The sequence below is a fragment of the Dipteris shenzhenensis genome, chromosome 1, assembly GCF_047967505.1.
Source record: "Dipteris shenzhenensis isolate YYH24624 ecotype China chromosome 1, Dip_SZ_1.0, whole genome shotgun sequence".
Classification (NCBI taxonomy): Eukaryota; Viridiplantae; Streptophyta; class Polypodiopsida; order Gleicheniales; family Dipteridaceae; genus Dipteris; species Dipteris shenzhenensis.
Window position 1 is genome coordinate 12,038,927 of NC_141596.1, and position 12,308 is coordinate 12,051,234.

At 42.7% G+C, this 12,308-nt stretch overlaps 1 pseudogene; it reads right to left on the bottom strand.

The window, feature by feature from the left end:
* Window positions 1–567: 567 nt before the first annotated feature.
* LOC147905383 (uncharacterized) lies at window positions 568–2,010 on the bottom strand (annotated as a pseudogene).
* Window positions 2,011–12,308: the final 10,298 nt, after the last annotated feature.

A 12,308-nucleotide genomic window follows, 5' to 3' on the forward strand; every position in this document is an offset into this window, starting at 1 on the left:
ATTTGTAACTCACATCTTTTCACCTTGCAATAGCCAATGGTTCATGGCACCAAGGGGAGGTGTTAAGATATAGTGCCATGAGCACATAAATCAGAGGCTAAGGTATGGTGTAGGATTGTATTAAAGTAGCCACCTTAGGATGTGGAAAACATGATGTGAAGATGTGGAGCAAGGACATCCACTAGGAGAGATGTGGATCAAAGGATCCCACAAGTGTTGACTATTCTAGATGCTCTCTCTATGTAAGAAGCCTTATTGTATTGTTGAACATATATTGCAATAGATTGATTGTGCCTACTTGTGTCTCCCTTTCATGTCTTGTTTAGTGTTCTTTGAGTGTGCCTACTTGTGTCTCCCTCTCATGTCTTGTTTAGTGTTCTTTGAGCCTCCTTAGTTCTTCGAATGATCTTTGTGCATTAGGCTTAGTGGTGATTCTTCCAGAGAAGCCTAAAGTGGCCTTTATAAATACCTAGCTCATTCATCATTATTAGAGCTCCATGAGCTAAATCTACCTTAACTTCATAGATCTAAAGGCAATATGATTTGGCAATGGCCAAAATCTAGTTGTTAGTTCAAGACTCTAATATCTATATTTGACACATGATGTGCTTTTTGATCTTCTTCTTTGGAATCAGGCTCTTGTGCATATGCATCTGCAAATCCAGCTGACCAAGGTTGTAGCCACCACTTCGAGTCCTCACCCTTTGGCTTCATATGCAAACGTTCACACATTTCATGAGCACTTTTCAGCCCTTTCTTCAAAGCTTCAATGATTTTATCATCAGTTGAGACACAATTATAGTCTCCTAGATTAGCTTCCGGCATGTTCTCTTTGAGATTCAATTCCCTCTAGACGTGTTCTTGCTTCTTATGTGCCCTTGTAAATAAGGGACTACCCTCTTTACATTCAAAGTGTGCAAGCCTGTTCAGACTACCAGCACTATGTAGCATGTCCATCAAGTCATAAGCACGTTCATGTCCCATCATGCTTCCAATCTTACTAAAGAAGATTTCAACTGCATCTGATCCTGTAAGATTTAAAGGGCACCTAAGGCTTGGACAAAATTCTCTAAAGTACTTTATTAATAAGACCACAAAATGGCATGATATTTGTACATCTAAGAAATCCTCCTTAGTTATATGAAATTTCTATTCAATGTATAGTGTGTATGATGAACACAATCCAAGACCTCCAATTCTGGAAGAAAAAGGAAACTTTGCCTGCAAGATGGACTTGGTCCACAAGGCTTAAGTGCGGAGACAAAAAGATGTCAATGTAGTCTTTGGAAATTTCAAGGTAAGCTTGTGTTCCCAACATGCTCCTCTCTTTTCTATGCATTCCATTGTTTGCCAATTCCCCGAAACACCATTGCACTTGTCTACTACATATCCTTTGAGCTCCAGCCCGGCTCCGGCTCCAGCTCCAGCCCAATTTTGGCAGTCATCTCGTCTAATATCTCCCTCCCTTAGCATATGATTGTCGATGGAAAAAGCATCATACACAATAATAATATGATTTAAGGTGATCCAAACATTGCCAATAGCCAACTGACGCTTAGGCTTATCAAGAACATTGACTAATTTTTTCCCATTATGTACAAAGTCTTGATCATGTGGTCCACAAACTTCATTTTCTAAAACTTTTGCTGAGAGTGTCCATCCATCCCATTTAATCCTAAATCTACTATCTTTTTTGTCTACATAGTCAGACATCATTAATGTCCTTCGCCAACTATCACCATTAGATGCATGCCCAATAATTAGACCAAGTGTGGGCTTCAGCTTCTCATTCCATAAGTTGCCAATGGCATCCCATTGCTTGCTAACAAAGCTTGCATCAAATCGATTGCAAGTGCAATGAAGTGCCACAACCAAGCATGGGAGGGCATCATGTGATGGATTAGCAAGGAAAACTCTTGCATGTCCACCAATGACACAATTCTGAAAGGCATCAATTTTTTTCTCATATCCAATTTGTCCTTCTCCCACTTTGATCATGCATGTAGTCATACACTCATGATCATCTGATTTATATCCATCAAAACCCACAAGTGTGTCATCTTTTGGATTTCACCTACAAGTAGTAATGAGCATGAGTTAGTAAGTTCATTTGCAAATTCTCTTTAATTTAAAAGAAAATTTTAGATTAAGAAAATTACTGTCATAAAAAAGAGCATGATATGATTACCTTATTCTCTTCTTTATGGCAATTTCATCTTCCACTAAGCTGAAGGTGTTGAGATATCGAGCTCCACTCGTGATATGCCAAGATGACCATTGTGCATTTATGTCACCGATTTGTTAGCTGCAGATGCGGTTGGTACATCGCCCATGAATAATAGCTGGATGATAGCTATCTTTATGTACTCTAGTTAGTGGCTCAATTAGTATGCCACGTTAGTTAGTTGAGTTTGGTTTGAGACCCACATATAGGGTTCACCTATTCTTTTGTACTTAGAGTTCTTTTGGCTTTCACAACTAAGAAGAGGAAAACTGTTTTCAGCCTCCACCTTTGTGAATATTCCCCCATTGTGTATGTGAAAAAGCTGCAAGTGAGACTCCTTCCTTCTCTCCCACTCTCTTTATAGAAGGGAATCTTTGACATGATCCCATGCTTTTCTTTCTCCTTTCTATAAATTTCAGCAAGTGCATCAAATATATACTCATGTATACCTGGTACAAAGTGGGTTGCAAGTCTTTGCCCTCGCTTTGTTGTTGATAAAGAAGGTCCGTTGAGATTGGAACTCAAGAAGTCATGTAACCTTGGGCCTCCCCACATTTTTGCAACCTCAAATATTGCCTTTGTATTCTCACTATATCTTTGTCCTATCTATATTTGTAGAGCAACATCTTGTAGAAATTCCCATAAGGCAGCTTTACCACCAAAGTTTTCCAACCTATGGGCTTCAATTATGTTTGTGCAAAATCTATTAACACACTATTCAAAATTTTTGGACTTGTGTAAAGTCCAATTTGAGAAATGGACTAAAAAACAGTCCAAAATTTTTGAATATACTAGTAATGTTGTTTTTTGAACTAGATTTGACAACTCAAAACAAAAGATTTGATGATTAAGTACTAAGAACATCAATGCATAACCGAATCTCTTACAAAGGTGGTCTACATAAACATCTTCATAACTTCTTATGAATTGAGCTACTATCACCTAAGAACATCAATAGATGACCAATAATAGATGACCAATTCTCTGAGAAAGGTGGTGTAAATAAACACCTTTATGTATAAGTGGTGTGCACACACCTTTATGACCATTTCTTTTAGAAAGGTGGTGTACATAAACCCCTTAGAAAGGTAGTGTAGATAAATCCTTTTATGTGTAAGTGGTGTACATATACACCTCGGTATTAAAAAACACCCTTAACTATAAAAATACATTTGACATAAAGTTTAAAATACACCATTAAGTATAAAATGGACCTCATAAATAATCTTTATACACAATAATGAGAGTAAAGAAATCAAAAAAGTAGTAAACTTTTTATTAGATATTCGCTTTACATAGAAGTTCAAAACTTGTGATTACAAAGCCGTCAGCCATTCATGTTACTCAGTACCAATGTCCTCAATGCCAGGCCCTTGACTACCAGGGTCCTGACTAATAGGCTTCTCTAAGACTGGAGTCTCAATAGCAAGGTCCTCAGTAGTTTGCTCTTCAGTTCCAAGCACCTGACTAGTAGGCTGCTCTAGAGTCTCATGACCAAGTTCTTGGTGAGTAGGGACCTGGCTACTAGGTTCCTGACTAGTAGGCTGCTCTAGAGTCTGTAAGATCATGGTTGAAGAGCCATCTATGCCTCCTGGTAACTCCTCCTAGTCATGCTTTGCCTCGTCCATACCTTCTTTGAGTAAGGCTTCCTTGCTTGATCCACTTGCATGTCCTTCACCCAAGATCAAGGGCGCCTTCCTCACTTTTAATTTCAAGGGAAGTGCTTCCACCTCTTTAGCCTTACCTTTTCCTGTGACGTGCTGTACTACTACTTCTTGCTACCGCGAGCCTTCCTGTATGATGAGTGGAACATCCTTGACTCTAGTTGACAATTGATCACCCTTATTCTTTGTGCGGATTTTATCTTGGCGTATGTCATTGGATGTAGAGCTTTCATCCTCATCATCACCTGAGCTAGAATCATCACCCTCATACTCACTACCCTCGTCTTCGACATTTTTCTCACTACCCTCTTCTTTGACATTTTCCTCTTCAAAGAAGGTAGTGCAACTGTAATATGTGTCAAAGAACTCAATTTGATGGGGGGTATCAATGACATTTACATTTCTACCTTGGCGTAGCAATTTCTCAGCAGCAAAACCCATTCGATACAATGCTACTTCCCACCCATCATTCACTAAATTCTTTGTCATCTGTAGTATCACATCAATTGATCCATCGGCTTTCTATAATCCACCATTGCTACATCAAGCTTAACCTTATTGTCCTCAAAGTAATGAAGCTCGAGAGTCCTTAAAGGAATTTTGATTAGATTGCCACCACCCCTGGATAAGAAGCACATCAAGAAAGGCTGCAAGACTTGAATGGTAGTGCCTTCCAAGACACAGTCATATGATTGCATAGGACCATACCATGGTATACTTTTGAAAGTAAATACCCAAATGTAGATGTCAAACTCGCAACAAGGCATCCCTTTGTGATTTGTCACGAACAGGACCAACGTTGATCTTTTCTTATCTACCATAGGACTTCTACGATAAACTGCACAAGTTCAACTATCTGTGACACTGCAAGGTCTTGCAATTCATCTATGAAAAATACGCACGGCTTCTCCCAAGCATGACTGCTCATTATTATGAAATGCTCTATATCAATGCCATTGATGTGTGCAAATTTTGTATCATTCTCTGATAGCAAGATATCATAGGAGAAGTGTTGAGATATCGAGCTCCACTCGTGATATGCCAGGGTGACCGTTGTGCATTTATGTCACCGACTTGTTAGCTGCAGATGTGGTTGGTACACCACCCATGAATAATAGCTAGATGATAGCTATCCTTATGTACTCTAATTCGTGGATCATTTAGTATGCCACCTTAGTGAGCTGAGTTTGGTTTGAGACCCACATATAGGGTTCTTCTATTTCTTTGTACTAGAGTTCTTTTGGCTTTCACAACTAAGAAGAGGGAAAACTGTTTTCAGCCTCCACCTTTGTGTGTATTCCCCCATTGTGTATGTGAGAAAGCCGCAAGTGAGACTCCTTCCTTCTCTCCCACTATCTTCACATGGTATTAGAGCCTGGTTCGTGGTAAGGAGCTCAAGAAAGCAAACCAAGTTCATGGTGTCCTGGTAAGAGGACCAGTGTTGCCTTCCTTTTTCGAGTTTGGGAGCAAATCTCTGTAGGTAGCACAGTCAGAAACTGCAAGAGTGCATTGTCTCAGATTAAGACGCCCTTCGCGGTGTGGCGAGAGGGAAATATATGCTGCGAGAGGAGGCAAAGCCCTTGGTGACTTTATTTTTTTGATTCGAGGCATTTCGGGGCCCGTTTTGGAGGCGGAAGTTCTCCGAATGCTGTGCGACCACTACTCTATAGGTCAATGAAAAGTTACCATAGAAATTGCATCGTATGCTTGTGCGCAGAGATATTGGGAGTTACTGAATCATCCTTATTGCTTGTTGATGCAAAATCATCACTAGGAAGTGACACTTGGTCAAATACCACTTTCGTCAGTTTTGCAGATTTGCCCGTGTGAGGCAGAAGCTGTGTTTTTTTGCAGTGACAGAATATTTTATAGTGTTCTGTACTGGCGTCTGATTCTCCTTCACAGATTGTCACTGAAAAGCTTGACAAGAACAACTTCCAAGCATGGAAGTTTAGAATGACGAATTTCCTTATGGGAAAAGGCTATTGGGAGTTCATTACAGGAAATGAAGAAGAACTAGTTCTTCCTAACGTTCCCAATCAACAAGAAATGCAGGCATTTAAAGGATGGCATGAGAGAGCAAGAAAAGTTATGTACTGGCTGTCTATCAGTATTTCAGATTCTATGATTGTGCATATTTAGGATGCAAGTACGCCAAAGGAGGCATGGGATACTTTGGCAAAAATGTACAGCAGAAATACGCAAGCCAGGAAAATGCAGATCAAGCAGGAGTTGCACAATGTGCAGAGAGAAAATATGAGCATCAATGACTACCACATGAAGGTGAAGAAAATTACAGATGCACTTACTTCCATTGGGTCGCCAGTGGAAGATGATGATCTAGTTTCTGTGACCTTGAATGGTCTAGGAAAGGATTATGCACAGTTTTGGACATCCATTGCCGTCCTAAAAAATTTCTTGATTTTGAGGAGTTGTTTCTCTTCTAATTTCTGAAGAGCAGAGAAATGGTGGTGCATCTTCTTCAAGAGGAACTTCAAAAGAAATTGTCTTCTACTTAAATGCTCGAAGAGGTAGAGGCAGAGGTAGAGGAGGCCAATCTGGAGGCCGTGGTAGAAATTAGAATATGCAGCAAACTCAAGAAAACCAGTCCTTTGGAGGAGGACGTGGTAACTCTAGAGGCAAGGGGAGCCAAAGAGGTCGTGGTGGATGGCAGAGAGGCCAAAATGCAAACAGCAATGTCGAATGCTACTATTGTGGTAAAATGGGTCATATGGCTAAAGACTGCTACAAAAAGCAGAATGACATTATGAATGGAAAATTGCAGCAAGGCAATTATGCATCCTCTAGTAGACAGGGTGATATGAGCATTTGTTTATGGTGTAGCACATGACCCATTCTGTGACAAGTGCAGAAGAAAGTAATGATGTGTGGTATGTTGACTCAGGTGCATCAAACCACATGACAGGTCATGCAGAATGGATGCAGGATGCAAGGAAAATGGAAAGACTAGGATTTGTGGAGATTGGTGATGATACTGCACATCCTATTGTGCAGATTGGTAAAATTCCTTTGTCTATGCAGGATGGGAAAAAGAAATACCTGTTTGATGTATTTCATGTCCCGAATATCACCAAGAACCTGGTTTCTGTTGGTCAAATGGTTGAGTAGGGCTTGCAGGTCAGATTTAATCCTCATGGATGCTTTGTTGAGGATATGAAAAATAACGGTCGCTTGATAGCAAAAGGAAAAAAGAAGGGCAGGATGTTTACATTGGATGCGGACATGCTTGAATTGAGTGCAGCAATGTTTGCACATGGGACCAGTGTAGTTGCAAATATTGATATCTGGCATGTCATGTTAATGTACAGTGACTTAAATCAATGCAGGCCCAAAATATTGTTGCAGGATTACCTAAATTCAAGGTTTCAGAAATGCATAAGATATGTGAAGCCTGTCAATTTGGAAAATAGGCAAGGAAACCATTTCCTAGACATGTTCAAGAGAGTAAGAAGCCATTGGAATTAATCCACTCTGATGTGTGGACAACTAAAGCTGCATCTATTGGAGGCTGTCATTATTTTGTCACTTTTATTAATGACTACAGCAGAAAAGTTTGGGTGTATTTTATGAAAAAGAAAAGTGAAGTGTTTGGGCACTTCCAAGATTTTAAAGCTATGGTTGAAAAAGAAACAAGCCTGCAAATAAAATGCCTAAGGTTAGATGGAGGGGGAGAGTACCTCTTAAATGAGTTTGCAAGGTTCTTGCAGGAGCATGGCATAAAGCAGCAATATTCATGCAGTCATACCCCATAGCAAAATGGACTTGCAGAAAGGAAAAACTGGCATATTGGAGAGGTATCTCGGGCCATGCTAAATGAAAAAGACCTACCAGACTATTATTGGGTTGAAGCAGTTGCTACAGCGGTTTACATAATGAACAGGACTCCCACTGGCGCAATACATGGCATGACACCAAAGGAGATGTATACTGGTAGGAAACCAGATATTTCTCATTTGAAAATTTTTGGTTGCATTGCCTATGTTCATGTGCCAGATGAGTTGAGGTCCAAGTTGTATCCAAAAGCTGAGAAGTGCATCTTTATTGGTTATTCTCTGTAGCAGAAAGGGTATAGATGCTATAACCCTTCTACTCGTAAGTTTACAGTGAGCAAAGATGTTGTTTTTGATGAGATGAGTAGCTGGTATAAACCAGTAAATGTGATTGATGATGCAGATGCACAAAATGGTAATGTTGCACAGAATTCACAGCAACAATCACAAAATATTAGTGGACGTGCAATGTCCTCTAGCAGTGGTTCACATACTTCACCATGGATAGGCAGATTGAGATCAGGAGAATCTCCTCAAAGCAATGCAGATAGTGGTATGCAGGTATCACACGAAAAGGAAAAGAGAAGGTAGATCAGCCCATGTTTGATGTGAATGCAGATCACTCTTATGTCAATGGTGAGTCCAGTGGCTCAGAACAGAGCATTGATGATGAGTTAAGTATTCCTTCTATTGTTACACCTGGAGTAAGGAAGACCAGGGATGTTTTGAGAGCACCTGGAACTGAGCCTACTTTGTGCAGGTCTACCAGAGCTAGGTATCCTGTGGTATAGAGGATAGGCTGGAATATGATGGATTTACAGCCACTCACTATGCCTATATGGTCAAAGTGATACTACAGGAACCAGAACCCACTTCTTTTGAGCAAGCCATGGGAAAAGAAAAATGGGAGAAAGCCATGGATGAAGAAATGGATGCCTTGGAAGCAAATGCTACATGGGAATTGGTGCCTTTGCCTAAAGACAAGAATGCAATTGGCTGTAAGTGGGTTTATAAGGTGAAGCACAATGCAGATGGTTCTGTGAATAGATACAAGGCAAGATTAGTTGTCAAGGAATATGCACAGACATATGGCATTGATTATGAAGAAACATTAAGTCCGGTTGCAAGGATGGCAACCGTAAGAGCAGTCATTGCTATGGTTGCATCAAAGGGATGGTCTTTACATCAGATGGATGTAAAGAATGCCTTCTTGCATGGTGATTTGCAAGAAGAGGTCTTTATGGAGCAGCCACCAGGTTATGTTCATGCTGTTCATCATGAATTTGTTTGTAGGTTGAAGAAAGCCTTGTATGGCTTAAAGCACGCACCTAGAGCATGGTCTGACAAGATAGGACAGTATCTTGTCACTATTGGCTTTCAGATTTCCAAGGCAGATTTCTCACTTTATGTGAGAAAAAAAGAGAAAGGTATTATGCTGCTTGTCATTTATGTTGATGATTTGATCATCACAGGTGATAGTGATGAAGATATCCTTCATGTGAAAATGCTATTGAAGCAGAAGTTTGAGATGAAGGATTTGGGAGAGCTGCGTTATTTCTTGGGCATTGAGGTGATTAGATCACCAAGTGGGATATGGCTCTTGCAGAGGCAATATGGATTGGACATGTTGTCCAAATATGGGATGACAGGGTGTAAGCCTATTTCAGTTCCTTTGGACCAAAATGTGAAGCTGAGCGCAGATGCAAGTGAGCTTCTGGAAGAGCCTACTATGTACAGACGCATAGTAGGAAGTTTGATTTATATGACTATTACCAGGCCAAATTTGAGCTATGCTGTTGGATTGGTAAGTTAGTTTATGCAGGCTCCAAGGAAACTGCATTTGGATGCGGCTAGATGCATACTCAGGTATGTGAAGTCCACATTGTAGTATGGACTATTTTATGAGGCTGGGGTTTAGATACAGTTGCATCGATACACTGATGCTGATTGGGCTAGTAGTATTTCTGATAGACGATCTACCAATGGATATGTTTTCACTTTTGGGAGTGCTGCAGTCACTTGGAGCAGCAAGAAACAGCCTACAGTTGCCTTGTCGAGCATAGAGGCTGAGTACAAGGGTGTAGCAATGGCTGCATGTGAGGTAGCTTGGTTGCATAAGCTACTTTATGATATGCATCAGTCTACAGATGGGCCAATTGTCATTTATTGTGACAACATGAGCAGTATACACTTGGCAAATAACCCAGTCTATCATGCTAGAACAAAGCACAAGGAGATGCATTATCACTATGTGCGGGAGAAGGTTTTACTAGGTCTTATTGATCTAGTTTATGTCAGCACAGAGGATCAGGTAGCTAACATATTCACAAAGGCATTGGGCATAGAGAAGCTGCGCAAGTTCAGAGACCTGCTTGGTATGTATGAATTGGGATTGAGCTCGAGGGGTAGTGTTGAGATATCGAGCTCCACTGGTGATATGCCAGGGTGACCGTTGTGCATTTATGTCACCGACTTGTTAGCTACAGATGCGGTTGTTACACTGCCCATGAATAATAGATGGATGACAGCTGGTTGGTACATGTATTATTAACCCCCCCCACCCCACTTGTTGCATGCGCAACAGGTGGGGGGGGAAATTCCCCCCCCCACATGCAACAGGTGGCATGGGGGGGTGAATAATACCCCCCAACCCCACCTGTAGCATGTGCAATAGATGGGGGGTTAACCCCCCCTCCCTCCTCTCCTCGTGCCCTCTCACCTCCCCTCCCCCTTCTCCACCTCCCCTCCCCCTCCCCCTTCCTTGCGCCTCCCCTCCCCCTTCCTCGCCTCCCCTCCCCCTCCCCCTTCCCCGCGCCCTCCCCTCCCCCTTCCCCGACAGGAGGGTGGGGGGGTATTATTAACCCCCGCTACCCCACCTGTTGCATGCGCAATAGGTGGGGGGGTTAACCCCCCCTCCCTCCTCTCCCCGTGCCCTCCCGCCTCCCCTCCCCCTCCCCCTTCCCTGCGCCTCCCCTCCCCCTTCCCCACCTCCCTTCCCCCTCCCCCTTCCCTGCACCCTCCCCGCCTCCCCTCCCCCTTCCCCGCCCTCCCGTCAGCCCCCTCCCTTTCCCCGCCTCCCCCTCGTGTCGGCCCCCTCCCCTCCCTCCCTCCGTCTCGCCTGTGACAGGGAGGGGAGGCAGAGGGGGAGGTGGGGAAGGGAGGGGCCGACGGGGAGGGGGAGGGGGAGGGGGAGGGGAAGGGAGGGACGGTAGGGAAGGGAAGGGAGGGACGGCGGGGAGGGAGGGGCCGGCGGGGAGGGACGATGGGGAAGGGAAGGGAGGGACGGCGGGGAGGGAGGGGCCAGCAGGGAGGGGGAGGGAGAGGAGGGGGAGGGAGAGGGAGGGGCCGGTGGGGGGGGGATGGGGAGGGAGAGAATGGGAAGGGAGGGGCCGAAGGGGAGGGGGAGGCGGGGAAGGGGAGGGGAAGGGAGAGCAGGGAGGAGAGGGGAAGGGGAAGGGGGAGGAGAGGGGAAGGGAGGGGGAGGGGAGGAGAGGAAGCGGGAGGAGGGAGGGGAGAAGCAGAAGGAGAGGGGAAGGGAGGGGGAGAGAGGAAGCAGGAGAAGAAGGGGGAGGAGAGGGGAAGGGAGGGGGAGGGGAGGGCAAGGGACGGGGGGAGGAGAGGGGAAGGGAGGGGAGAGAGGAAGCAGAAGGAGAGGGGATGGGAAGCAAGAGGGGAGGGACGAGAGGGAGGAAGGGAGTACCTGGGTGGAGAGGTGGTGGAGCTTTAGGAAAGTTGTGAGAGAGAATGAGGAGAAGTAGAGTTTTATAGGAAATGGGTAGCTTTTATGTCAAGTCACCTTTTTGTAGTTTTTAAGGGCTTTTTAGTTCTTTTAGGTTCACTATAGGTAGAACATTCTTCATTCTCTCTTTCATTCAAAGATCATTCTTTTACACTCCACGCTTCTCTCCTCTCATCAACCTATTGTAGGATTCTCAAAAATTTTCAAAATGTTGCAAGAGGTGAGTTCATTTCTAACCTATTGCGTACGCAAGAACTTCTAAGAATCAAGTTTTTGTAAATTTGAATTTTTTTTCAAATCCGATTCTTTTCTCAAAAACTTGTGTGTATGCAACTACTTCAGAAAACCATTTTTGCATTAAATCTTTTTTCCCACAAATTTTCCTTTTTACCTCAAACTCTCACAACCTATTTGCAAAAATTTCTCTCCTAGCCTATTGGGCACGCAACAATTTTTCACCAAAAAAAAAATTCTATTATAAATTTCTCTCTCAACCTCAAAACCACTCAAACCTCCCTACCTATTGCGTACGCAACAACTTCAAAACAAAATTGAATCATAAATCTCTCCAAAAAACTCCTCAACAAAAAAAAAAACAATCTATTACAAATTTCTCTCTCAACCTCAAAACCACTCAAACCCTACCTATTGCGTATGCAACAACTTCAAAACAAAATTTAATCATAAATCTCTCCAAAAAACTCCTCAACAAAAAAAAACAATCTATTTCAAATTTCTCTCTCAACCTCAAAACCACTCAAACCTCCCTACCTATTGCGTACGCGACAACTTTAAAACATAATTTAATTATAAATCTCTCCAAAAAACTCCAAAAAAAAAAACAATCTATTACATATTTCTCTCTCAACCTCAAAACCACTCAAACCTCC